General features: G+C 39.0%; 1 long non-coding RNA gene across 1 annotated transcript in view; it reads left to right on the top strand.

The window, feature by feature from the left end:
- LOC132025099 (uncharacterized) overlaps positions 1-27,140 on the top strand; it is a 28,886-nt gene extending 1,746 nt beyond the window's left edge. Inside the window, exons 2-3 of the long non-coding RNA XR_009406413.1 lie at positions 24,553-24,623; positions 27,027-27,140. This is a non-coding gene — a long non-coding RNA (uncharacterized LOC132025099). The remainder of the gene's footprint in view (positions 1-24,552; positions 24,624-27,026) is intronic.
- The last annotated feature ends 609 nt before the right edge of the window (positions 27,141-27,749 follow it).

Below are 27,749 nucleotides of genomic sequence, written 5' to 3'. Positions count from 1 at the left end.
TCACACTGTTTTGATGATCACAGCTTTGTAGTACATCTTTTTTTTTTTTTTTCTTAAAGATTTTACTTATTTACCTGATGGAGGAGAGAGATCACAAGTAGGCAGAGAGGCAAGCAGAGAAAGAGAGAGAGGAGGAAGCAGGCTCCCTGTCGAGCAGAGAGCCCGATGTGGGTGGGACTGGATCCCAGGATCCTGAGATCATGACCTGTGCTCGCTTCGGCAGCACATATACTGAGATCATGACCTGAGCTGAAGGCAGAGGCTTAACCCATTGAGCCACCCAGGCGCCCCTGTAGTATATCTTGAAATGTCTTTTTTTTTTTTTAATTTCATAGCAAGACAGATTTGAAAACCAGATGTTGAAGAGAGAGTAAATTTTTTTTATAAATTCTAAAATATCCTTTTTTTTACATATAAGAAGTAATGCCTACATGTCTAAAATTAGTTTTCCTCTAAGCCACAGGCAGAGTGGACTCAGAAGTGACCCAAGGAAAGTTCCTATAAGACAGGAAGAGCAAATAAAAGGTATTTTACCAAAAGAAGAAAAGAATACCAAGAGGTCAGGTGCTTGGGCCCTGGCTTCCCTTTCACACCTTTTCTTCTGGGTGGTACCTTACAGACTACGCTAAAGAAAACTGGAGAAAGTTTGGGAAAAGAAAAACCAGAGATATTTGTGCCCCATTCCCAATTTGGGATTTGGAAGGAGATTGCCTCCCAGAGTACACTGCATGCACATGGAGGGTGAAAGCAGCAGAGAGGAAGACCAAAGAGAATTATATTACAGAATTATATACTTGTTGCACTGCTTGGTATTCATTTCGTTAAATTTTAACCGCAGTTTACAAGTAGGTCAGTTTAGGATTGCCTGGCTTCAGAAGTGCCCGGGAGGCCTGGGCCTTCCGTAGGTCTTCCGTAGCCTCTGGGAAGAAAGATGGACTGACCTTCGTAGCTTCGACTGACTCCTACTTCCTTCTGTTCCTGAGTGACAAGGTCCTGCCCAGAATTGGCTGTCCACACAGCATTTGTCAGCAAGTTCTGTCTTTGCTGCTCTTAGAGTAACCCTACTCATTTCCCTTTTGCAGCAATGTTGTTAGAACCACAGGCAGATATTTCCAGGTGCTCACTCCCACCCTGCCAGCTGTTGTCTGACCTGGAGTAACCTTCTCTGAGCCTGCATTTTTATTATTATAAATAAACAGTGATGAAATGAGAATAAATAGGTAGAATATTGCAGGGCTTACAACATGAAAAGCACTTAACAAAGCATGGACTATGCCTTATCTCCTTTAATTCACACATTCACCATAAGTGAGGTAAAAACTGTTTTTTTGTCTTCATTTTACAGAAAAGAAAACCTGCCAAAGTCACACAGCTAATGAGTAGCGGTAGGAATTGAATCGGGGTCTGGCTGACTGCAAGGCCCATGAAGTTAATGGCCATATAGGAGGACTCCTTGATAGAGCAAAAGCTCTGAGCAGCTCAGAGCATTGGGACTCCTTACGTGTAATGTGTCTGCTCATCTGTGTCAATAGTTGGTCTGAATGAGATTAGCACTGATCCCTGTGTGGTCAAGGTCATGTATATAACTTTTAAACAAGTCCCACATTTATTCTAACTAAACTATTTGGATCTGTAACTCTGACTTACCAGTTTCCATTAAGCTCCCTTCTAGGGCTGGGGTCATGCCGCTGTAAGCTCCCCCTAGATTTGGAGACAGATGCCTGCTGGTGACTGCCTAGGGCAGCATGCCTTAAAGCCAATGACAGCCTGGGCAGGTTCCCAGCTGCTGAAATTAGCCTGCAGGATCCTTGTAGGCAAAGGTGTATTTTAGGACAGCAGTACTGAACAGCATCACAGGATGGCATGTGATCAGAATAGGGCCCCTTCCATGTTTCCTTTAATGTCCAAATAGTTCCTGCTCATGTTTGACCCTATTGCATAGACGGCTTGTATAGAGTGAAAGAATCTATTTATTTGTTAAATCAACAAATATTCATGCACATACGATTCAGGACCTGAATGATAATGACTTTTTAAAAATAGATTTTAATTATAATAAAACAAATTCTCTTCTTCATAGGACATCACCACATTTTAGATAACAAACTTATTTATTGCAAATGATTTTATTATCTGCTAAATTCTTCCATGGGAATCATTTAAAGTTCCTGGTAATAATAATAATGGCTGATGATAATACTTCTTAATGAATTATCATGAGTAAAAGTATGACTCAATAAACCCAGTATGGAAGGAACTTTCTGATCTAAATGTGGAATATTCAAGACAGGAAAAAACTTAGATGTTTTATTCTCCACCACCACCTGCCCTGCGGGCATAATTTACAAATCAGGAAGCAGGTTCAGAGACTCTAGATCATTTTCAAGGTCACTCAGGGGGTTTGAAACACAGTTATGGATCCTGACTTCCATGTCACTTCACCACACTTCCCACTCACGGTCCGCCCTACAGCTATAGCAGTTACTGTGGGCAGGTAACTCACTACTCCCCATTTTGGGAGTGGAACTTAGACATAGGTCATAGTCATAGGAAGAATTCCAAATATTCATCAAATAAAAAGTTGAGACATGTTAGAAATCCAAATCCAAGAAAAATGTATTAAACCTTCAACAATGCAGACACCCAGCATCTCAACTCATTCGTACAACAATTCATGGGAGTGACATAATTGTCCTATTTCACAGCTGAGAAAATGGGGCTTAGAGAGGGCATGAAGTGCCCAAAGTTCTCACGATAGTAATGGAATGAGGCTTTATTATTGGACTTTGTGATTCTAGTTCAGAGCTTTTCTACTTCCTCATGGCAACACTTTTTTTGAAGTTTCCATTAGCACACCCCAGGGTAAGAACTAAGGATCTCTTTGGCTCTATAAATGACCAGACACTGCATCATGGGCTATTTCCAATACCCATTTGAGGTAAAGGTACAGCATTGGGCCCACGGCCCTTATCTTGAGGAGTTGTTCTTCCTTCTGGCTGATGAACTGGAATTATTCAGAAAGATCTTGTATAAAGTGTGACTGTTGGCACAAAAGACAATGGTAAGTGGAATAATAATAAATTACAAACTCAAGCATCTTCCCGACTGTTCCAGCTTGGACAGCTTGTTACCGCACAGATAAATCCTCGAGCTAGCTCAGGAAAAACATAAACATCAGCTTTTGCATTTTGCCCATGTTGATAGCTGGTCACGTGCCAAATGGGCTTGCAATTTAGTCTGGAACATTAAAACCCTCTAAATCCACTGTCTTAAGCTTGTATTTGACCCCCCCCCCCCAATGCTCTACGGCTCCACCATTCATTTCTATGCAGCTGAGTATATGTAACTCTTTACTAATATCCCCTGCCTCTTAGAGGTCACTGCTTCTGCTTCTTCTTTTTTCCCCATGTATTGCATCAGCATGCTCTGTAAGCTAGAGACCTTTAAATATTTAAAGTTGTAATTTAGCAAACTATGGAGAAGCCAGAAATAGAAGTTTGCATTTTTAAAAGTTTTCCTGTACAATAGGATTAGAAATGCACTAACTCAAAGAGGAAAAGACTGAATCTCCTTCATAGGTTCCAGAAATTGCTTGACTTATTTCACTAGCATAATCTCTTCCAGTCCCGTCCATGTTGATACAAAAGTTGGGTGTTCATCCTTTCTGATGGAGGCATAATACTCTATAGTATATATGGACCATATCTTCTTTATCCATTTGTCCACTGAAGGATATACTGTCTTTGTAAGATGACACCCTATTAACTATTGCATATACAGACAAAGGGCATAGAGGACATATTGCCCACTTATCTCCTTCAGAGTTTCTCTTGCCAGAGTCAATGCACTTTCCTTTTGCTTTCTCTTCCTAACTTCCCATTCCCTGCACACCTGCACAGCAACACAGCTATAGCCTCACCTCTGTCCATTGGCACAGCTCTTAGGATGACCAGCAATAACCCTACAATTGCTAAATCTAATCTGTCCTTACCATACTTGTCCTTTGTGCCAAACTCTTTACTGTTCCCTCCTTCTCAAACCTCTCCTCTTTAGGTCAATAATAATAATTATTGTTGTCGTTAATATTATAAGTTGGCATTAATAGAGTGCTTAAATCTATAAGGTGTTATGTTAGACACTTTATATGAGTTCTGTCCTTGAATAATCATAACCCCATGTGGTCAATATTATTATTATTCTTATGTTACAGATGAAGAAATTGAGGCATAAAAAGGTTAATTAATTTGCCCAGAGCGACACAGCTAATATACAGTAGAACCAGACTTTGAACCCAGGCGTCCTTTTCCCTAACCCTGAAGCCAATGTTTGTAAACCTTATCCTGCATTGCCTCATAGTTTTCAAGACAGTGACTATATAGAGAAAGCAGAAACGTTAAAACTATATCTAGATTGCAATTCGTTTTTCCAAGTTTAAGCTAAAGCAATGTTAGAAAAGGAAATTTTTTTAAATAGGTGAGAGTGAAAATATATCATAAAAGTACCAGCAGGGTACCTGGGTGGCTCAGTGGGTTAAGCCTCTGCCTTCAGCTCAGGTCATGATCTCAGGGTCTTGGGATAGAGACCCGCATCGGACTCTCTGCTCAACAGGGAGCCTGCTTCCTCCTCTCTCTCTCTCTCTGCTTGCCTCTCTGCCTACTTGTGATCTCTCTCTGTCAAATAAATAAATAAAATCTTTTTAAAAAGTACCAGCAAATAAATTTTAGTCTTTTAGAAATACAATGAAGTAAAATAGAAAAGTATTTGATTATCTCCAAGAGTTTTCTCCACATCTTGTTTGAAATGGTATTTGGTGTGCAGCCTGTGGCAGACAGACCCCATGATCCCCGCCTCCTGTAGTTCACACTGTTAAATAATCCTGTCCCATTAAGTGTGAGCAGGACCTTTGATTGGCTTCTAAGGAACAGAATATAACAAAGGTGATAGGCTGTCACTTTGGTGACTAAGTTCTATTTTCTAAGACCATCTTACTAGCACACTCATCCTAAAGATGTGGCCTGCTTGCCATGGTGAATTAAGAGGCCATGTTGGGAAGTCCATGTGAAAAGAGAGTGAAAGTAGCCACTAAGAACTATGGACACCTGGGCGCCTGGGTGGCTCAGTGGGTTAAGCGGCTGCCTTTGGCTCAGGTCATGATCTTAGGGTCCTGGGATCAAGTCCCGCAACGGGCTCTCTGCTCAGCAGGGAGCCTGCTTCCTCCTCTCTCTCTCTCTGCCTGCCTCTCTGCCTACTTGTGATGTCTCTCTGTCAAATAAATAAATAAATAATCTTAAAAAAAAAAAAAAAAAGAACTATGGGCACCTTCCAGGCCAGAGCCCTTAGTCCTACAACTGTAAGGAAAGAAATTCTGCCAAAAGCCCAAGTGAGCTTGGAAGCAGATTCTTTCCTAAATAAACTTCTAGCTGAGAAGGCAGCCCAGTGACAGCCTGGTTAGACCCTGAGCAGATGACCCAGCTAGGTCAAGCTCTGATTCACAGAAGCTGTGAGACAATAAGTGTGTATACTTTTAAGCCACTGAATTTGTGGTAATTTGATATCAATAATAGACACTAATACACAACTTCATTCATGACCTCTCCCAAATTTCAACAAAAATTCTTACAAAATCACATACAAAAAATTGTAAAGAAAAAAAAAATCATAACAGCACAGAATACTTGGCTGAGAGTCAATCTAATCTCAGAATCTTGGAGGGATTATGCCATGAAAAAAACCCATGCCATGTCAATTAGTCTATGCACTAAAAGAAGGGCAATTGTTATCCATTCCTGCATGATAAACTGCACCAAATCTTTATTTTTTTTATTGTGTTATGTTGGTCACCATAAAATATATCATGAGCTTTTTAAAAAATTTAATTTCTTTTCAGTGTAACAGAATTCATTGCTTATGCACCACACCCAGTGCTCCATGCAATCCGTGCCCTCCATAATACCCACCACCAGGCTCACCCAACCTCCCACCCCCACCCCTTCAAAACCCTCAGATTGTATTTCAGAGTCCATAGTCTCTCATGGTTCATCTCCCCCTCCAACTTCCCTCAACTCCCCTTTCCTCTCCATTTCCCAATGTCCTCCATGTTATTTCTTATGCATCATTAGTTTTTGATGCAGTGTTCCAAGATTCTTTGTTTATGTACAACACCCAGTGCTCTATGCAATATATGCCTTCCTTAGTACCTACGACCAGGCTCACCCTTCATTCCCCCCTCCTCCCCTCTAAAACCCTTAGTTTGTTTCTCAGAGTCCACAGTCTCTCATGGTTTAACTCCCCCTCCAATTCCCTTTCCTTCTCCTACTGTCCTCCATGTTATTCCACATCTATTAATACTTATTCTCAAAAAGTTAAAGGGAGAATTACCATATGACCCTGTAATTCTACTTTAAGGTATATACCTGAGAGAACTGAAAATATGTGTTCACACAAAAGCTTGTACACAAATGTCCACAGCAGCATTATTTGTAGTAGCTAAAAGGTGGAAACAACTCAACTGATTGCATGGATCATCTGATGATGAATGGATGAACAAAGTAAGGTATGTCCATACAACAGAATATTACTCAGCCATAAAAAGGAAAGAAGTGCTGATACATGCCATAACATAACAAAGCTTAAAAATATTATTCTAATTAAAAGATGATAGACACAAAAGGTCACATAATGTGTGATTCCATTTTATATGAAATGTCCAGAAAAGACAAATCCATAAAGACAGAAAATAAATTACTGGTTGCCAGGAGATAAAAGAGAAGAATTAGAAGGTACAGGATTTATTTTGGGGGTGATGGAAGTATTCTGGAATTAGGTAGTGGTGATGGTTGGGGAACATCATGAATATACAAAGTATCACTGAGCTGTGCATTTGAAAATGGTAAATTATATGGAATATGAATTTTATCTCAATTTTAAAAATTGAAATAAAAATAAACAAACATTATTTCTCACAGTTTCTGTGTGAAGAATTTGGGAGTGAATTGTCTGGGAGATTCTGACCTGAGATCTCTTATAAGCAGTTAAGATGTCAGATGAAGCTACAGTCATTGTATGAAGTCTAGACTAAACTGGACTAGAGATGGAGAAATTGCTCCAAAAGTAGTTCAATCACATGGCTATCCTATTGATGCTAGTTGTTGGTGGGGTGCCTTGGTTCCTCTCAGTGTGGGTTTCCTCACGGGACTACATCAGTATATTTACAACAGGTAGCTGGCTTTCCCAAAAACAAGTGATCAAAAAGATAGCAAGACAGCATGCCATATCTTTTATTTCCTAGCCTCAGAACCCATGAAGGTACTTTCTCAGAAAGTAAGAGATTGTGTTTAGCTCTTAACCACTTTTCTTTCCTTATTAAGAAAGTCAAGGTCTTTACCAACTAGAACACTGAGAATATAACCATCTATTACAGGAATGATAGAAAGATAATCAGAAGGTTGTTCTTTATTCCTGCTTATTCTACATTTTTTACATTATCAGCAACTATAACTTCCATTAATCATGTCAGCATGAAATGGGGAAGGGTGGGAGGGGTTTAGGGCAGCAAAATCAGGTAATTCCATCAGGTAAAGGACAGTGGGTAGAGGTGGAGAAAGATAAATCCTGGGAAAAAGGTATACAGGGAATTATAGATTTTCACAATAGCATCTGTTAAATTACTAGAGAGCCTGGCAGTACGTAGGGACAGAAAGCTATAGTATCTCAATCCAGCCAAGCCACACTAAATGAAAGAGTATTAGATTCTGCTATCTTAAAATAGAATATAGCCAAATTCAAGGGGGCAAAGAATGAGATCAAAGACTATCCACTTATCATACCTGTTGGTAGACAATCTCTCTCATTCAAATAGAAGTCAGTAGGGAAAAAAGCATAAAGCTAATTTTAAAAAATGCTGTGGCACAAAGAAAAAGGAATTGTATACTCAGTGTAAGAAGAAACCTCTGAACATAATCTAGCTTAAGATCCAGAAAAAGAAAATTCTAGTAATCAGCTCGCTGGTTTAGCAGGGTATAAAAAATAATAATCATTTAAAAATTATGAATATCATAATCAAAATATCATAAAATAATAATTTATATATTATAATATATAATGTAATATAAAATATAACATAATTATATTATTTATATATTATTATATTTACATATAAATAAAATATATAATTTTATATAAATATAATATAATATTATATTATATATAATATATTATATTATATTATATTATTATTCTATATAATTATATTATATTTATTATTTATAGTTATATTATATTTATTTTATTATATTATATTTATAATGATATGATATAATATAATGATATATCATATCATTATAAATATAATATATAATAAATATAATTATAATAAAAATAATAATTATTTAAAAATCATAAAAATTATCATAGGAAAACTCATAGAAAAAAATAGGAGAACAGTCTAAGATGGAAAAGAACAGGATGAGATGAACATGAGATGAGTGAGATAAGAAAATATATGAAACCAAATATATAATAATCTTTAAATATACTTTTGGAGGTAACATTTACACTATGGAAAAAAATGAAGGAAAAGAAGTGAAAAAGATTATGATTTTTTTAAAAAGTTAGTTATGGACAACAAAGAAAGAGATTCGGACAGAAGAATTATTGCTATTCCTTCTAAAGATGAAAACTTGAGACAGAAGCAATAATCAAAGACCTATCTTAGGAACATTTCTGTGAGTTGAAAAATACTGGAGTATGAAGGTTAGGAAGGAAAGAGTTGACTCCTTCTCTACCCAAGGGAATAAATGACCTCAATCAGATTTCACTGTAAACATGTTAGTGGTATTTTTTCTGAGTAATCTCTAGCTATAGAATGTTTTCAACAGGATACACCTGGTCTGTCTAGGTTGCTTATTTTGAATAGAGCTAGAATGTCCAGGTTTAACGAGCATAGCTTGAGAATAACAGGTAGTCATATAAGCATTTTCTTATCCATGTGTAGTTGATGGAATATAAAAGAAATGGTCCTTCAAAATCAAAATCGTTCCCTTGTGAATAAGATTTCAAATGCATTGGTTAATCCAAAACCAAAACCAAAGTCCAAATTGTTTAAAAATTAAAAAAGAAAAAAGACATTTTCACAAATTTTTGCAGGCTTTTGATTGCCGGCTCCTCCAGGAAAAGGAATGCTTTGTTTCCAACTGGAGTTTGCCTCTATCCTTCGAATTATTAGGAAAATTTGATGAGGAGTAAGATCTATGATTCCTGAGTCTGCTCTGACTTTTGCATTCATACAACAATTGAAAGGGTGAATCATGTTCCAGACAAGACTAATGACAGTAATAATTGTCATTTACTATGAACCAGGTACTGTACTTTGCATTTTACATTCATGCTTTCATTGAACCTTAACAACAAACCTAAACAGTGAAGTCATTATTCCACTTTATGTTGAGGAAACTGAGGCTTAGAGAGGGTCATCTGAGGTCATTTAAAGGTCTCAACTCAAGTAGCAGAGTTTGACGTTCAATCTATGTTTTTCAATTGCCAAGCTTAAGTCCTTCCTGCATCCTTCTGAAAAAAGATAAATGCACAGACATATTCTGAAAGAAGTTTAGAATTATATGAATAAAGAAAAAAACTTACAGGGATATGTACAAACATGTTGTGCATAAAAGAACGAAGCTCGCCTCAGGCTTTTCTTTTGCAACACTAGTGCCAGAACACAATGGAGTAAGATCTTCAGAGTTTTTTTTTTTTTAAGAATTTTTTTTTTTTTTTTTTTTTTTTTATCAGAGAGAGAGAGGGGGAGAGAGCAAGCACAGGCAGACAGAATGGCAGGCAGAGGCAGAGGGAGAAGCAGGCTCCTTGTTGAGCAAGGAGCCCGATATGGGACTCGATTCCAGGACGCTGGGATCATGACCTGAGCTGAAGGCAGCTGCTTAACCAATGCCTGGGTGGCTTAGTTGGTTAAGCAGCTACCTTCAGATCTTCAGAGTTTTTAAGAGAGAAATGCTCCAACTCAGATTTTAAAAATTCACTCAAATGCATGTGAAGATAATCAAAAGACAATCTCTTGTTTGTGAGACTAAAAGTCTCTACCTACCTTATCCTCTTAAAAAGCAAGAAAGCAAGCAAACAATAACCTTTCAGAATAAGAGATAAATCAAAATAAAGGGGAAAAATAGGAAGATGTAAAAGAATTGGCAACAGACATTGAAAACATTTTGAAGTAAAGTTAAAGAATTACAAAATTTGTTACAAAATGGAATATAGCTGTCAAACTGTAATTCTGACAGAAAAAAAGATTATATAATATAAAAACAATTTAATCTGGAGTTTTCCTGGTTATATTATTACCAAAGACTAGAAATGGGGATGAGAAATGTTACTTCTTCATTCATAATAAGAAGAAAAACTGAAAATACCATTTCATTTCTTATTTTGATAATTAGAAAAATATGGTTAATAGTATTTTTGAAAAAATTGAAGGAGAACTACTACCTATCTTCAAAAGCAGAAGACAATATAAGGAAATAAAATTCCATAAGATATAAGAAAATATTATCCTTATATGTGAGGATATTAAAATTATAAAAGATGTAAGAAGACCAGGTACATACATGTTAATTAAATTCTCCATGACTCAGTTTCCCCATTTATTAGTAGGACTAATAAATTGTGAAAATGAAAATGGCTAATGTACATCAAGTGTTTAGAATGAGTCTGGCACATTGTAAGCACTATATAATATTAGCGGCATTATAGTACTGAAAAGAAAAATAGGGGCGCCTGGGTGGCTCAGTGGGTTAAAGCCTCTGCCTTCAGCTTGGGTCATGATACCAGCCAGGGTTCTGGGATCGAGCCTCGCATCGGGCTCTCTGCTCAGCAGGGAGCCTGCTTCCCCCACCCTTCTCTGCCTGCCTTTCTGCCTACTTGTGGTCTCTGTCTGTCAAATAAATAAATAAAATCTTAAAAAAAAAAAAAAGAAAAAATAACTGTTACTTTAAAAAAATTAGACAACAGTTTCAGGGCAAATTTTTCTTTCCATTTTCCCTTCTACTATACAAAATAGTTAACTTTAAAAATTATTATTCTAGGTATATATGTTAATGTAGTGGCATGAAATTTGAGTTTGGATTTTAAGATCCTTGACCATAATAATTGCAAGCCCTCTATTTACGTCTCCAAAATTTCTACATCGCCCTTGGTTAGATTCCATTTTTTCTTCTCCAAATTGCACCCCAGGGATTATAGGCACCAAATGTGAGCTCATAAACTCCTAGAATTATAAAATACGCATTAGAATTCCAACATTTTAGCATTATGTTAGAGTCCAAAAATTTTGCTATGTTCTAACAGCAAAGTTACCTCAAAGAGGGTCTGAAGAGTGTAGCCCAGGTAATTATAAATGCTTGGAGAATCAGTGCTATAGCTATGATCATGACAGTAGATATTAGTGTCTTTTCCATAGCTTTCTTTTTCGGGTTAGGTCCATAGAAATAAAGTAGAGGAATGTTCAGAAAATACAAGCACAAATGTATGCACCTACATTCCCAGCTACCTAATATAAAACCCTTGGATTGAAACAATGAATACTTTCAATGTGAACCTAAGCAGATATTTCCATTCCTGATTGCGTTGCATACTTGGAGTTTTAGTTTTCAGAGAATATAGAGGGAGAAATGAGGAGACAGATGTGGGACAAGTTACACAACACTGCCTACCACAGAAAACCAGTCCCCATGCAAAGACGGGCAAGCACCTGTTTTTCTAATTAAAGTTATCTCAAATTTAGGAGGGCAGACAAAAGGAGTGATCAAAAGCTTTTCCTAATTTCATCACTGGGGGCACATTCACCAATGTTTCTGTTTGTAGAGATTCTCTTTAATAGAAATATTCACACTAGATCACAGCATATAGGCTTCTTTTTGTTTTCTGATGTTGGTTTTTTTGTACCTTTTCTTGGGCATTTTATTGGGAAGCTTGGGTAGGGCATATCAAGTACTTAACTAACGTGGAATCATGGAAATTCATTACTTCATTTTAAGCCATTTTTTTTCATCAGGCCAAAACTTTAAATGATACAAATTGAACTCTAAAGTCGCTGTTTGGAATCATACTTCCCTTACAGCTCTAAGCACACCTCTTCACATGAGTTCTTATATCCTAGGATTAGGGAGCTATTCCAGCATCCATTATTCCCCATGCCTTTTCAGACTGAATTCCAAATGTTTTAGCCTTATTCTCCTTCACCTACATTCTATTGCCTTTGATCACAAAAGCACATTTCCCTAGACCCTCATATGTGGGAGTGCACAGGGGGCTAATTAATAATTTGTGCTTAAAGAGATATTCTAAAATATTGGTTCACACAGTGAAGGAAACCATCCACAAAACAAAAGACAACCTACTGAATGAGAGAAGATATTTGCAAATGATAGATCCTATAAGGGGTTAATATCCAAAATATATAAAGAACTTTACAACTCAACACGCAAAGAACAAATAATCTGATTAAAATGGGCACAGGAAAAGACATTTTTCCAAAGAAGACATATAGAAGGCCAACAAACACAAGAAAAGAAGCTCAACACCACTAATCATCAGAGAAGTGCAAGTCAAAGCCACAATGAACTATCACCACACACCTGTCAGAATAGCTAAAATAAAAAACCCAAGAAATAACAAGTGTTGGTAAAGATGTAAAAAAAAAGGAACACTAACCCTCCTACACTATTGGTAGGAATGCAAACTCATGCATCCACTGTAGAAAATAGTACAGAGGTTTTTCAAAAAAAAAAAAAAAGTAAAATTACCATTTCATCCAATAATTCCACTAGTGGCTTTTTACCCAAAAAACACAAAGACACTAATTCAAAAAGCCATATGAACCCCTATGTTTATGGCAGCATTATTTACAAAGGCCAAGATATGGAAGCAACCCAAGTTTCCATCCACAAATGAATAAAGAATATATATATACTTAAAGAATGCCATATGATTTTATTCACATGGAATTTAAAGAAACAAAATAAGCAAACAAAGAGACAAACCACCCCCCACCCCAGATTCTCAAATACAGAGATCAAACTGGTGGTTGTCAGAGGGAAGGTGGGTAGAGGAATGTGTGAAATAGATAAAGAGAATCAAGAGTATATGAACCTGGGGCTCCCAAGTGGCTGGCTCAGTCAGTGAAGCACCCGATTTCAGCTTAGGTCATGATCTCAGGGTCTTGAGATCAAGCCCCATGTCAGGCTCTGCACTTGGCACAGAGTCTTCTTGAGATTTTATCCCCCGCCCTCTCCCTCTTCTTCTGTTCCTCCCCCGCCTCCACTCTCTCTCCCGCTCTCAAATAAGTAAATAAATAAAATCTTTAAAAAAAAAGTACATTTACCTTAATGAGCTCTGAAATTCAATAGAATTATTGAAACACTATAGTACACACCTGAAACTAATATAACACTATTTAAGTTATATTTGAATTTTAAAAATTAAAAGATAAAAATAAATAAAAGAATAAGTCATCAATGATGCAAACTAAACAAGTAAATATTGGTTCAATGTCTATTTAATGGCTGTCAGGAAGAAGCTGGCTTCTATTAATAAGAGAGGATACCACTTGCTCTGTATTAAAAATGTAACACCAACCAAAAATATTGAAGTGCAAGCAGCTGACAAAATATTGTCTGAGTATCACAGCCTCTCCCTCTTCCTCCTAATAAGAATGGATTCTAGCTGCTGGACAGGCACCCAAACCCTCCTTTACTCTGCTGTACCTGAGAAACAAGCTCCTTTGGGGGTAAAAAAACAAACCTAAAGCAATCAGAGACACTTGGTTATTCTCCCACAATAAAGGGATCAAGTAGAAAGGGAAGGAGAGAGGGGATGACCAAAGGTTGGGGATTAAAAGAGTTTGCAGGAGGAAAGAAAGAGGGCTCCACTTCAGAAGCCACTGAAAAGCAGATGTGGTTCATATAGACAGTGGAATATTACTGAGCCATCAGAAAGGATGAATAGCTACCATTTGCAATGGCATGGATGGAACTGGAGGGGATTATGCTAAGTGTAGTAAGTTAAGCAGAGAAAGACAATTATCGTATGGTTTCACTCTTATGTGGCACATAAGGAATAGAGCCGGGGATCACAGGGGAAGGGAGGGAAAACTGAATGGGAAGAAATTAGAGAGGGAGACAAACCAGGAGAGACTCTGGACTCCAGGAAACAAACAAGGTTGCAGAAGGGAGAGGGGTGGAGTTGGGATAGCTGGGTGATGGGTATTAAGGATGGCATGTGGTATGATGAGCATGTGATATGATGAGCACTATAATACTATGATGAGTATTATACCCAATGAAGAATCATTGAACACCACATCAAAAACTAATGATGTACTATAGATAGGCTAATTGAACTTAATAAAAAAAAAAAAGAAGTCCCTGCCAGATGTGTGTATATGAGTGCTGTGTGTACACCTGGGTCTATGAGAAGGGGATGAGATTGGAGAACATTCTCTCCCAGAACACTTACTGATTTATTAAGGATATTCTGCCATTTGGGCATGTTGTCGAAAGACACTGAGAAGATATGAAATGCTTCCAATTATATTTTCCTGTTTTAATCCTGTGATATATTTTTTTCATTCAATAATACCACAGGGAGGGGTATAGCTCAGTGGTAGAGCATTTGACTGCAGTAATACCACAGGGTGATAGATTCAAGTAGGGCTCTAGATATATGTGGGTTACAAAGATAAGGCACTTATTGGATAGACTGACCATTAAAAAAAATTGAGTGTTGGCAAGGAAAAAAAAATTTAGTGTCTTTGAATTGTCCCCATTTCACTGTTTTTCCATCTCTTATGATTGCCTCTTGACCTTCACCAGTAACAGCAATAAATGATAACATGCAAATATAGATGCAGTTTAAAATATCTTTAAAAACTTGCTTTTCCAGATTTTCTGATAGTAAAACATTTCCTACGTTTTGTGTGTGTGTGTGTGTGTGTGTGTGTGTGTGTGTTTGCAATTCTTGTTTTGTCCATAGATTTCCTTTGTGATTTTTTTTTTTTTTTTGGAACCAGACAACTTCTTGAGAGGCATATTTAAATTTTACATATCTATATGACAGCTTACAGTTTAGATAATAAAATAAATTACCCACTCCAGATAATAGCACCATGTCATGTGTCATGGGTTGTGTCCCCCACAAAAAGATATGTTGAAGCTCTACCCTCCAGTACCTCAGAATGTGACCTTGTCTGGAAATTGAGTTTTTTAAGAAGTAATGACGTTCAAATAGGTCATTAGGGTAAGCCCTAATCCAGTGACGGGCATCCTCGTAAAAAATGGAAAGTTGGGACACAGAGACAGACATGCTCTAGGGAGGACAATGTGAAGAGACGTAAGGAGAATGCCATGTGAAAGCGTTGGACTGGAGTTCCACGGGGAAACCGAGGAACACCTGGGACTACCAGAAGTTGGAAGAGATAAAGGAGAATCCTTACGCTGCAGGTTTTAGAGGGAGCATGGCCCTGCCAACACCTTAATTTCAGACTTGTAGCCTCCAGAACAGTGAGGCAATAAATTTCCATTGTTCTAAAACACCCAATTTGTGGTACTTTGTCACAGCAGCCCCAGCAAACTAACACATCATGTATTAAACAGTCTCAGCATTTCGGCTACTGTTAGGGTCATAAGGGGAATATGGGCTGGATGTTCTGAGGACTGCTGTGGTCTCTCACTGCATCAGGTCATTTGCAATCACTCCTTGTAAAAGTACTTAACAGGCAAGTGTCTTCCTTAAGAGGAATTTCTGTTTCTTCTCTTATCCTTTCCTCCGTCCTGCCTTCCTTCCTTCTTTCCTTCCTTCCTTCTTTTTTAAAGTTCAATTTGATTATGTTGTCTCCCTCAGCAAGATTGGGTCAGTTTGCATTTTTATAGTATTGAAGGACTTGCTCATGGAAATCTGAGTTAATGAGGACCATATCCTTCATATATTTTAATTTAATTTTAGAATTTCAGCCTGATGCTCAGGTTAGCCTCCTGGCTCATTGTCAACTACTTAATATGGCTTGGTTCACCCCCACCCCTTGTCTCAACCCTGGAGCAAGGCTCAGGAATAGAATGAAAATGTCCCTTCTTGCAGTACCAGTTTTTTCTTTAAACTGAAATTTTAATTGTAGCTTATGACTCAGCAAAATTCTCCTGGCTTCAACATCGCTGCATCATGATGGCTAAGTCAGAATACATAATCAAAATATTGAATACCTGCCCCAAACTAGCAATGCAAGAGCAAGTTAACAACGCTGGTATCGATACACTGAGAGTGATCCAGGTTCCACCTCAATGATATCCACTGCCTGAAGTCTTTTGAGGAAGAAAACATATGTAATGTGCCCTAAGGGACCTTCCTCTACCCTAACACACTCCCTCCCCAACTCTTCAAACTCAATCCAATCATGAGATCTAAAGGGAGGCCTTGGGTGGGGCTAGAATTCCAGAAACCCAAGTCTTAGAGATCAAGACACAGGAAATGCCTCATTCCAACTGCATTTCAGGTTGGTGCTACAGATGGTCATAACAGAATTGTTATAAGGCAATAAATGATTAAGCATCAAATGGATCATAGCCGTCTGCACTCAGCCATTTTGAGTAACAACTTCAGTCTTTACCATAGTCTCCTACTACGTGCATTTTTATTTAAACCAACTTCGGTATAAATTGAGTGAAATGTTTCCCTAGCTCTTCTCCTCATCCATTTCCCCTGCAATATGACTTTGTAGCTCCTCCCACTTAGGGAGAGAGGAATTAGCCTTATGACTTGCTTGAACCAATATAATGCAGCAGAAGAGATGGTGTACCAGTTACAAGTGGCCTCAAGAGGCTTTGCATACTTCTGCTGTATCTCTTGGACCCCTGGCTCTGCCATAGGAAAAGCCTGGCAAACCTGATAGGGGATGGTAGACCATGAAGAAGAAAGAAGGGGCTCCAGCTGGCAGCTAGTCAACCCCATAGGTTTAACCACTTAGCAAACTTGCAGCAGACCACAGACACATGGAGCCCAGTGAAACCAAGAGATCTGCCCAAAGGAATCCAGCCCAAATTGCTGAGCCAGAGAATCATGAGCTCAATAGTTATTTTTCTTTTAAGCCATTAAGTTTTAGAGTAGTTTGTTGGACTGCAATAACAAATTATAGCAATAACAAAAACATCCTTCCCTTAATGATATAAAAAATTGTCAGTGTGATATTTTAAAAGAATAACCAAAATAATGAGTCTGTTATGCTACTAATATATTTTTCTAACACACAATTAAATGAATATGTAGTTATTAAATTCTCTCACAAATGTTAAAGAAGTTGGGGAAAAGAAGATACTATTCCAGGCAAGGCAGATGGTCAAGAGGACACTTGGAGAGGGAAGGAAATTTAACTAGATTTGGGAGAACATGTAGGAAGTGACTGCATAGAGATCAGCCAGGACAAAAATTGGATTAGAGAGGAAAAAGACATTCTACAAATATACAGTACATTTGTGGGACAGTGAATAATTCAACTTGGTTAAGACATTATTTTGTGAAGTTCTAAATCTGGAAAAAGAAATTGGTTTTGAGAAGAGCCTTAATGGAAACTAATGTTTTCAGTTGAAAAGCCAAAATAAAAAACAAAAATCACCATCTGTTCTTTTAAGCCAAGACCAATGTATTTCAACACATTCTGACCTCACTTTTAACCTAAAGGAGTTGATTTTTAAGGATCACAACTCTCTTTTAAAGTCCTTTTTCATGATAAGGAACAAAGAATGACTTGCCATTCCTACAGTAGATGATTTAGACCCAGTATGAGGGAGATTCTAGAACTGGTAATAACGTAAACAGAAAATGCAAGTGACCAAAAGTTAGAGCACCAGCCGATGCTCTTATTCAGCAACTAATGAGCTGTGTTACTTTGAGCAATGACATGTCTCTGGATCTCAGCCTCCTTATTCATCAAATGCATAAGGTTATACCAGATGAACTCTAAGATCCCTTCCAGCTCTAAAATTCTGTCATTTTCTGTCAGAGGTTTAGCAAGACAAGCAGTCATCAAGAGATGGTCAAATTCAGTGCTGATTCAGCCCACTGGGCGGGAAGTGCTTCTGAGTTCTCAAGGGCAGAACATAATGTGGTCCTGGTTTACCAAGCCCAGAGAGATGCTCAGTGTTTAACAGCTCAGTGTAACTCAGGATCTTCTGTGTGTGTGTGTGTGTGTGTGTTGAAGTGTGTTGAAGTAATAATATAAAGTTAGGATCTTATGACTATATTATATTTAGTCAGTCTGAAAGGTTGTAATGTATCTGTGAAGCACTTAGGATATTGCTGGAGGTTGAGTGACACTTTGCCTACAAACACTGTGGTCAGGGTCAGCAAATTTCCAAAACCAGAACATCTTTAAAGGGAGCTCTTGGTGATCTTGTCCTGGCAATTCAGAACAGCATTCTGTCACAGTACTCAAAACAAAGCCCATTGTAACTGGAATGAATGATAAATAGGAAATGAGGAGGAGAAGAGAAAGCCTTCTTAAAATTACCACTTATTAAATATCCATTCATTCACTCTAACCTCTTTAACCTCTTCCATATTCTAGGCACTGTTGTAGGCACTGGGGATACAGCAAGGAACAAGACCCACAAAAATCCCTGTCCTTATGGATCTGTTTCCAAATATTCCTTCTGAGATAGCCAGGACATGTATATTATGCCTCTGGTCTGTTTGTTTGCTTGTTTGCTATCTTTTTCTTTCTTTGGGACTGTGAAGAGTTGGCAGGGTTGGGGGTAATTTTCTGGTTGGGATGATTGAGAGACTGAGAACATCTGAAGGAGAGTTGGTTCTAAAACCTTGACTTACTGCATTTCTGCATTCAATCACCAATAGAGATATAGAAAACCAGATACAGAGAAACAACTACATAAAAACTAGGTTCTGCCATTTAAAAAAAAAAAAAAAAAAAAGGTAAATAAACCAAATTCCCTGCTCTAAAGATATGCACAGTTTAGTTTTCCCTAGTGAGAGAAAGAGACTTGAAAATACATAATTATCTATTAACTATTTACAGGAGGGTACCCAAAAAACAGACTGCAAATTGGGGAGCAGTTAATTCTGCTGGGGGAAACTTCAGGGACATCTTCCCAGAAGATGCTTGGTAACCTGGGTTTTGAAGAATGAGTAGGAGTTTTGTTGTGGGCTGATGGGAATGCATGTGCACAGGAAGGACAGGTTCATTACGTTTGGAAAGTGGTGGTGGTTCTGTGTGGCGGGAACAGTCATTTTTCACCTTGTTGCACATGAAGATCACCAGGAGAACTTTTCCAACTATAGGTATCCTGACTCTACCACTAGATTGATTAAATGGAATCTTTAGGGGTAGAGCACAGGCCTCCACAAAATTTTAAAATTTAAATTTTAAAGCTCTTCAGGCTCTAAACAACTCTAAACTATAGCCAAGGTAAAAAACTATTAGCCCAGAACAGCACTTCTCAAATTTTAATGAAACTTAAAAGAAGCTGTCAGTCCCCTTTGACTTAACTTCTCCTGGCGCCATGTTCTCTTGGGTGTTCCCTCTTTGACTGTAGGCACTGCATTCTAGCACCACCTCCATTCCCATGACACACCCTACTCCTACCCCAAGCAGGATGCAGTACTCCCCAGGAGGAGGCACTAGACAGACAGAGTCAGAGACTGAGTCTCGCTGGCCGTGAATTGCTAAGTGATCAAAGGCAATTCATTTACCTCTGTAGACTTTAGTTGTCTCATTTATTTAATCTAGTCTCAGGAATTGGATTCAACAATCATTTTTTAAAAGATTTTATTTATTTATTTGACAGACAAAGATCACAAGTAGGCAGAGAGGGAGGTGGGGGGTGGGGAAGCAGGCTCCCTGCTGAGCAGAGAGCAGGGGCTCGATCCCAGAACCCTGAGATTATGATCTGAGCCAAAGGCAGAGGCTTAACCCACTGAGCCACCCAGGCACCCCAAGATTCAGTAAACATTAAGGAAACCTATTATAAAGTTCTATAATTTCATTGAAAGCATTTGCTGAACGTGGTTACTTTATTGAAAATATATTGTGCGATCTTAAGCCTTTTTTCTCTGGATATAGAAAAAGTTTTTTTTGTTGTTGTTTTTTGGTTTTTGGTTTTTGTTTTTTTTTAAACACAGAACCTGTCTTTAGAAGCTCAATATCAAGGTGTAGGAAGATACGACTTTCGAAATATTAACTAATGTTTTGCCCCCAGATTTCTCCCTTCTGGCTTTCTCTCCTAGTCCAGTAGGTAGACAATCCTGTGCTTACTTCCTCAGGGAGAGTTATGACACACTGAAAGCAGAAAAATGGATGTCTTGCCTGCTTTGGTTTCCATAAGTCTAAGCCTTTGGGCAGAGGCTACAAAATGGTGGCCCTAGGGGCAAAACTGGGCCATGGAAAGTTTTTTTTGTCTGATCTCAGTGACCATTTTTCCAAAATGAATTAATTTCCAACATTTAAAATCAGAAAGATATGCATAAAGTGAAAATTTCCAGCTTCTTCTTAAAAAACAAATTGGAAGACTTGGTAACTTTGGACCTCAAAGAGAAATCCAAAACATCCTCTTTCCTAGATCAAAGCGTCCTGTGAAGAAGCAAGGCTACAGAGCCTTTGCTTGGGCAGGCAGAGCCAGATGCAGCCCCAAGGACTCATCATGAAGATAGTGGGGAGGTCTGCCAGGGCCAGGACCAGAAGAGAGAAAGTTCAGTGGTAACACACGTGGCTCCACAGCCAAGGACTCCGTGAGATCAAGGATGGATCTCAGCACATGACTTTGTACACAAATGACATAAAAGACAGACATCTCAGTCTAGGTAGGCACCTCCACTCTAAGTAAGTGCCCCAGAATTTACACACAGTCCCCTGGGACAGAGAGAGAAATAGAAGATCCCAAACATAGAGATTAAGTCACAGCCACATGACAGGAATGGGGGCTCAAAATAGAAATTAATTTGAATTTTAGAAAAGTAAAAGAAATGCATATTTTCTGCATGCCTTAGTTTGGGACTTAGATATGTACCCATTCATTACAAAAGGCAGTCAAGACAGTAGGATTTTACTTATATACTTGTTTTCTATGTGCACACAACCTTTAAAAAGATGACATCAGGTATAGATGAGAACATTGGTAAAAGCAAACAACAACTGTGGCTGAGTTTTATCTTCCTGAGCGAGACAAAGAATTCACTCATTTCGAAGAGTTTGGAGATAGATTGGATCTGGACACTGGTGGTTCCTGACATGATTGAATCATTTACTCCCCTGAGTAGCTTATAAAAGGTAGAGAAACTTTGTTCCCAAAACAAAACATAGACACCAAATTGTGTGTATAATTCCAGGGGCTTCAGAGCTCATCTGCCTTGGGAAGCCCATCTGTGGACCCCAGGAAACAAAACTTTCCCGACAGGGGCTGCCTATGCCTGCCACTCTCCTTGTCCTCATTTTCTTCCAGAGAGTTTCAGTGGATAAAAGAAAATCCTCAGCCTATTTGGAATACAAAGAAAACTGCCTCCCACAGTCTGTCACCCTGGCACCCTTGCCATCTGCAGCCGTTTAAAGCGCTTGCCCATTCCCAACCCCCTCAGTGCCATCCCGCACAGACCTCTTCCTGGAGGTCTGGTGAGTTCTGAACTCTGCCCTGAGCACCTTTTTTGGGACTGCCTGATACCAACGCACGTTATAAATAGAAGGGGATGAGGCCCTGAGTGCTCCTCTCACTTCTGGCAGGAGATGCTTAGACTTGCAGCCCATCAGGAAATTCACTCTGAACGCAAAAGTATCCTGGGCAAGAGATGCTCAACCAGAAAGGGTGCAGAAGCATGTGGCTGAAGGTGAGGCAGAAAGCACACTGTGCAAACTGGAGGGCATAGCATACTGTTCGGTTGACTCAGCTGATGCAGGCCTCCATCCAGTCACCAACACCACACTGACGGAGGCCCCTTTGTGTGGACAACCACTATGACTTGATGGCACCATGAAGAAAAATAATCAAAGCTAGCAACATGGGTCTGGTCATGGAGGACTCCCCTTCACCCATCACACATAGACCTGGGCCAGGTACTCTGGAATCCCTGGTGCACCCACATCCCTGCCCTCCAGGGGCTCATCCACCTCCAAGAGGATGGGGCCAGGAAATACCCTTGTCCTGTACTCAGTGTGGTCAAGGGTGCCCCTGGCTCCGCTCACCTATTGTGAGGCCTCCAACAAGTTGCTTCCCTCAAGAGCCTCATTTTCTTTATTGGCAACATGAGGGTATTGGACATGAAGATCTGGAAGGTTCTCTTCCAGGCTGTAAAAATTCTGATTCCTTTGCCCTATATAAAATCTTCTGCAGGAAACTTTATTGCTATCTTTGAGCCACTAGATGGCAAATGTACTTAGTTGAGGAAGAATGCTGACTTAGAAGGATCATTGTTGAAAGAAAGGAAGAAAGGAAGAAAGAAAGAAAGAACCAAAAAACAAAAGTAGGTTACTTAAGGAAGGGAGTTAAACAGATGAAATAAAAATGCAAAGTAGCTAATACTATTAATACTATTATTACTAGTTAATATGGGGCATGTGAGTGGCTCAGTAGGTAAGCATCTGCCTTCTGCTCAGGTCATGATTCCAGGGTCCTGGGATTGAGCCTGCATCGGGCTCCCTGCTCAGTGGGGTCCTACTTCCCCTCTCCCTCTGCTTGCCACTCTGCCTACTTATGCTCTCTCTCTTTCTGTCAAATAAATAAACAAAGCCTTTAAAAAAGAAATGTTAAAAAATACTATTATTACTAGCTAATAATATCGTATAATAAAATATGCTTAAGCAGTTAACAAACCAATATATCTAACTCATCTGTGCTGATTCAGCAGGCACGTGTCTCCTGGCTGAGGTTTGGGAGCAGGCAGCAGAGTGCTGTGCACTGATGTCAAGAGACCTACTTCCAGTCCCAGCTGTTCCTCTAGGAAGCTGTTGGACTCTGGTGAATCACCCATCCTCCCTCTGTCTCAGTTTCTGCATCTTTAAAAGGAGAAGGACCTCAGCCATACTCTGTAAATTAGCCCTAGCTCTAGCATTCTATGATTCTCCAAATTGGATTGCCAAATGCCAATTAATAAAGATTTCCAGCACCAAATATGGATGAGAAATCCCAATATCACTGACCTCTAGGACAAGAGAAAGAAGCCTTGTGCCACACACATTTTCAACACAACATGCTGCCACCATCATTTCAGGCAGCTTGGGGAGTATCTGCCCCTGGCCAAACTAGTCACTGCCAAATTAAGGTAAATATGTTTTAAACCTGAAATTTGCTTCTGCTCGAGGGAGCATGCAACAGACCCAACTTGTCTGGCAGACAAATTGCCTCATCCTGAGTGGGCAGATTCCAAAGGAAGTTCCACTGGAATGCCTTGGGGCTCCTTTCCCAGGCCCCCACCATTTCTCTCTGATCTTTGTCACGCCACTTGGCTTCATTTCCTCCCATTCCCCTTCCTCTGGATGCATCAAACTTCACTCTGGTGGTGGGGGGTGGGGGGTGGGAAGGTTACTCTTGGCTCTCAAGAACAAACAATATCCCTTGCTAGTGCCATAGCCACAAATGAGTGAGCCCCCAATCTAAAGCCGTTTCTCAAAGTATGGTCCATTGACTATTGTATCAGAATCAGTTATGCTAAAAATGCACATTCCAGGAGCATCTGGCTAGCTAAGTCAATGGCGTGTGCTACCCTTGATCTTGGGATTGTAAATTTGAGCCCCATGTTGGGTGTAGAAATTACTTACAAACAAAATCTGTTTTAAAAAAATGCACGTTCAAATCCTACCTGGACTGCTGAGGCAGGATGTTTATGGGGAAGCCTGGATTATGTATTTTCACAAGCATGCAGATGAGACTGAAGTTTGAGCCCCATTGTCTCACAACAAAACCCCTCAAGGTCAAGGTTACTTAAGGTAAAGGCAACATAGTGGAATGCTAGGCACTGAGACTGGAACAAGGGCTCACAGAGCATGATTTGAGAAGGCGTACATGGTATTTGTTGAAACAGAAAAAGTGTCAGAGAGAGGTTTGCAGTAGCTCACGTGGGGCTTCACTGAGTGGCAGTGCTTTTATAGAATGCAGGCCTGCTCGTTTTCTTTAAAGGTGGAGAAATTTACATTTTCCTTCCTGAATTCATCAGAACCAAGGGCAGCAACTCACCCTAATTAGCCATCTCACAAGAGATCAGTAAATAAACTAGAATGTTATTTTGTTAATTATAAGGAAAGTCAGAACAGCTAAGCAAACTGGAATATTCATGTCAGCATGCCAGAGAGCTGTTCTTTTTTAGAAAAGTCTACATAGGAAGAAGGCAAAGTACCATTAGCAGGTAGTTTGAGGAGTGTGGAAATTAGGTGATGTTAATGTCATGAGATGTGATCAGAGGCACAATCTTCACCAAAGGAAGAGAGAGAAGAACAGGCCTGTCTGCCATTTAACTAAGTCCCCGCTATGAACAAAGACAGTGTCCCTATTTTTATTCTTGTAGGAAAATACTCAGCGAATGAACAAGAGTCTCTTTCCGGCTCATCTGAGCGCCCTGCGTGTGAAGACCCAATGGTAAATCTTTGTTCTTTTTTTTGTGGGGGGGGGTGCTATTTTTTTCCTAGACCCTGATGGCCATCACATGTGTCAACTCCATCTTTATTCTGTTCAGTAATAAGAAAACTGAACAGGATTCTTGAGAAGCGCCTTAGTCCTACTCACTAATAACATATCTTAGGGCAATTTCCTCTGCAAATAGGATTCTAATTCATTATCCATAATTTTGTTTATATTTTTAACCTAATCTGCAAACTCACTAAACACATATTTTAGCAAAATAAGGGTAACAAGTGAAATATTTGTGTTCCTACTGAACTACGTTCAAATTATGCACACTTGATTCTTAACATCTCTTCTCATTTATAGCTGAAGCAGACTTAAATGGAATAGAGGCAACCTGTAGCTTATTTACATGCAATGTTCATCTAACCCATCCTTACCTACCTGAGTTGCAGACTCAGCTTCCAGTCTAGATCACAATGTTGTGCACAGCCTCCCCGACATTCCATGGGTCCACTTTGTTACCATTAGTCACTTGTCATGTCAGGTCTACTGATATCTATCCTCTTGAGGTTTACAGGTTAAAATTTCCTACAATCAACTTAAATTTAGAGGAAAGCACAAAGCCAGAGAAAGCACATGTATTGAAGGCTTGCTTATGCTTGTAACAGCTGCTGGGACTGCTGAAATAGAAAACACTGGCTTCTTTCCCAAGATCTTATATTTAAAATAAAAATATAATACCATTGTACATATAAAATGGTTAAAACTTTAGGGAAATAATACTCTTAAGACCTGGTTCACATTTTTCTATTTCAATGAAGAGAATGGGGGATTATCACATAGAAAAGAGCCTAAGGCATAGATAATACAAAATAAATAATTTACCAGACATTTGTATTTTCATTTGTAATGCACTTTTAAATTTTACAGTGCAAGGTAGAAATAGAAGTAAAATGTTCTGGAAAAGTAAGCTTTCTCTGACCACACAATCTTGTCTTTCCAGATCTTTCCAGCTTTTCTCTGACCCTACTTATTCTCTGATCTTCACAAGATCTTCAGCAACATTTTCATTTTATCTCAGCCTTTCACTTTGCATCAATCCTTTCCTGCTTCATCCTTCCTTCTCCTGCCCGGATCTGATAACCTATTACTTCAACTACTCTGTATCTAGATAATCCAACTTCTTCACCCCTTTGCCCTGCTATTACTTCTGCTTTTTAATCCCCAGTCCTGTATTAAACCAAACATATCTGTCTTCTCCAGCTTTGCACACTGGTAGTCAGGCATTAAAGAAATACACACTGCTGGGTGGATTGGTGCTACCATAGGCTTAGGATATTCAGTCTCATCTGGGTTACCTGTGCTTCTAGCCAATGCTGTCTGTTTCCCTAATTAGTGTCCTTTTACTATTCTCTACAGCAAGTCCAAATTTGTGCTAATTTTCTAATGCTCCCTAACCCACCTCAAGTATCCCCACTTTCTCTAAGGAGACTGAGATGACCAGGATGACCACCACTGTTCATGAGTTTGTACCCATATCCTCCTTCCCTAGTGACTTGGAGGATGCATGCCTCAAGGCCCGTGTCACCACAGTGCTCTTGAATTTACTCTTCCCCATTTCCATCCAGGAAGTTGTTCTATCAATGATTCATTTGTTCTGTTTCTTCAAATTCTCCTTCCTTCTGGTTCATCTAATCATCACTTAATCATGTTCAAGTGTCTACTAAAAAACAACAAATAAAACTCCCACCATCCTGCATGCCTTCTCTGGCATTTATCTTCATCTCCATTTAGCTTTGTCACTTCTTTTTTATCCATCCAATCCTGCATCAAATATATGATGTGGTTTCTGCCCCACAAATCTTATCCTAAAGTCACTAGTGACTTCCTCATTGCTATAGCCAGTGAGTAGCTGGTTCTTTCATACTTACTTTCTCTGAGATATTTAGGGTCACTATCTATCTTCCTCTTTGAAATTCTCTTCTCTAATTTCCTATAGGTATGTAGGCTGCAGGTATTCTGATGACTTTCAAATAATATCTCCAGCCCAACCCTCTGCTTAAAGGTCCAGACCCTCATATTGAACCACATGCTAAATGCTTCACCTGGATCCAGATGGAACATATTCAAATCAGGTCTCATTTATTTCTCCCAAAAGCTCTTCCTTCTGTGTGCCCCAACTGCCAAGTTGGGAGCCTGGGCGTCATTCTTAACTCCCCCAGCCCCCAACAAACATCCTTATAGCCAATGGTTGCCAACTTCTTTCTACTCTACTTCCTAAAAAGAAGACCTCATTTATGACCTACTTATTAAAAGAATCAACTGACTGTTCTCCTCCTGATTCCCCTCTCACCCTAGATAAATCTTACGTGGAAATTAGAATGATGTGGTTTTCAATCTGCTCTTCTTCTATAGCTTCTGCTCACTGAATGAAAACATTGGACTTGGGAAGAGTGAACCCAGCTGCAGTGAAGGGTGCCAAGTGTCAAGCTGATTTCTTTTTTCAATATTTGTGTTGAACAGATGAGATTTTTTTCAAACTATAATCATCTTGAATTATGTATCTTTGAGCTGCTTTAAGCAGAGAAGTAAAAGAAATAAATGTGTAAATGTTCAGGAGAAGATTGGGCCATGAAAATCAGCAAAGTGAAATCATTGTGGGACTATGCCAGATTCTTGTAGTAAGAATAAATCTCATCCATTCCCTCTGAAATGGAGCGACTTGAGTTTCTAAATCACAAAGTTCCATCTTTTGCTCCAAGTGAGATATGAAGATAAACCAGAGGACAACAATATGCCTGCCACCCCCTCATCAGTCCTTCTGACACATGGGTAGATAGTCACGCCACCACTCAGAACCTTTATCTAGGTCATCATGATGCGTTTTCCAAGAACCATCTGGAAGGTGTTTTGGAAGAGAAAGACCTAGAAGACTTCAATGTTTATGAAACATTTCATGTTAATCAGACTCAAATTATTATATCAGAAAAATTAAAAGAGAAGCAAAAATGAACTAAATACCATCCAAGATTCATTTCAGCTCAAATTCTGAAATCATTTTAAGTCACTGGTTTTTAACTTTGATGATGGTAGGGGTGGGGGATATGCAGCAAATTCCCTTGAGAATCCAGGGGGAAA

This window comes from Mustela nigripes, chromosome 9 (genome assembly GCF_022355385.1).
Source record: "Mustela nigripes isolate SB6536 chromosome 9, MUSNIG.SB6536, whole genome shotgun sequence".
Taxonomy (NCBI): domain Eukaryota; kingdom Metazoa; phylum Chordata; class Mammalia; order Carnivora; family Mustelidae; genus Mustela; species Mustela nigripes.
This window is presented reverse-complemented; position numbering and strand designations above follow the sequence as displayed.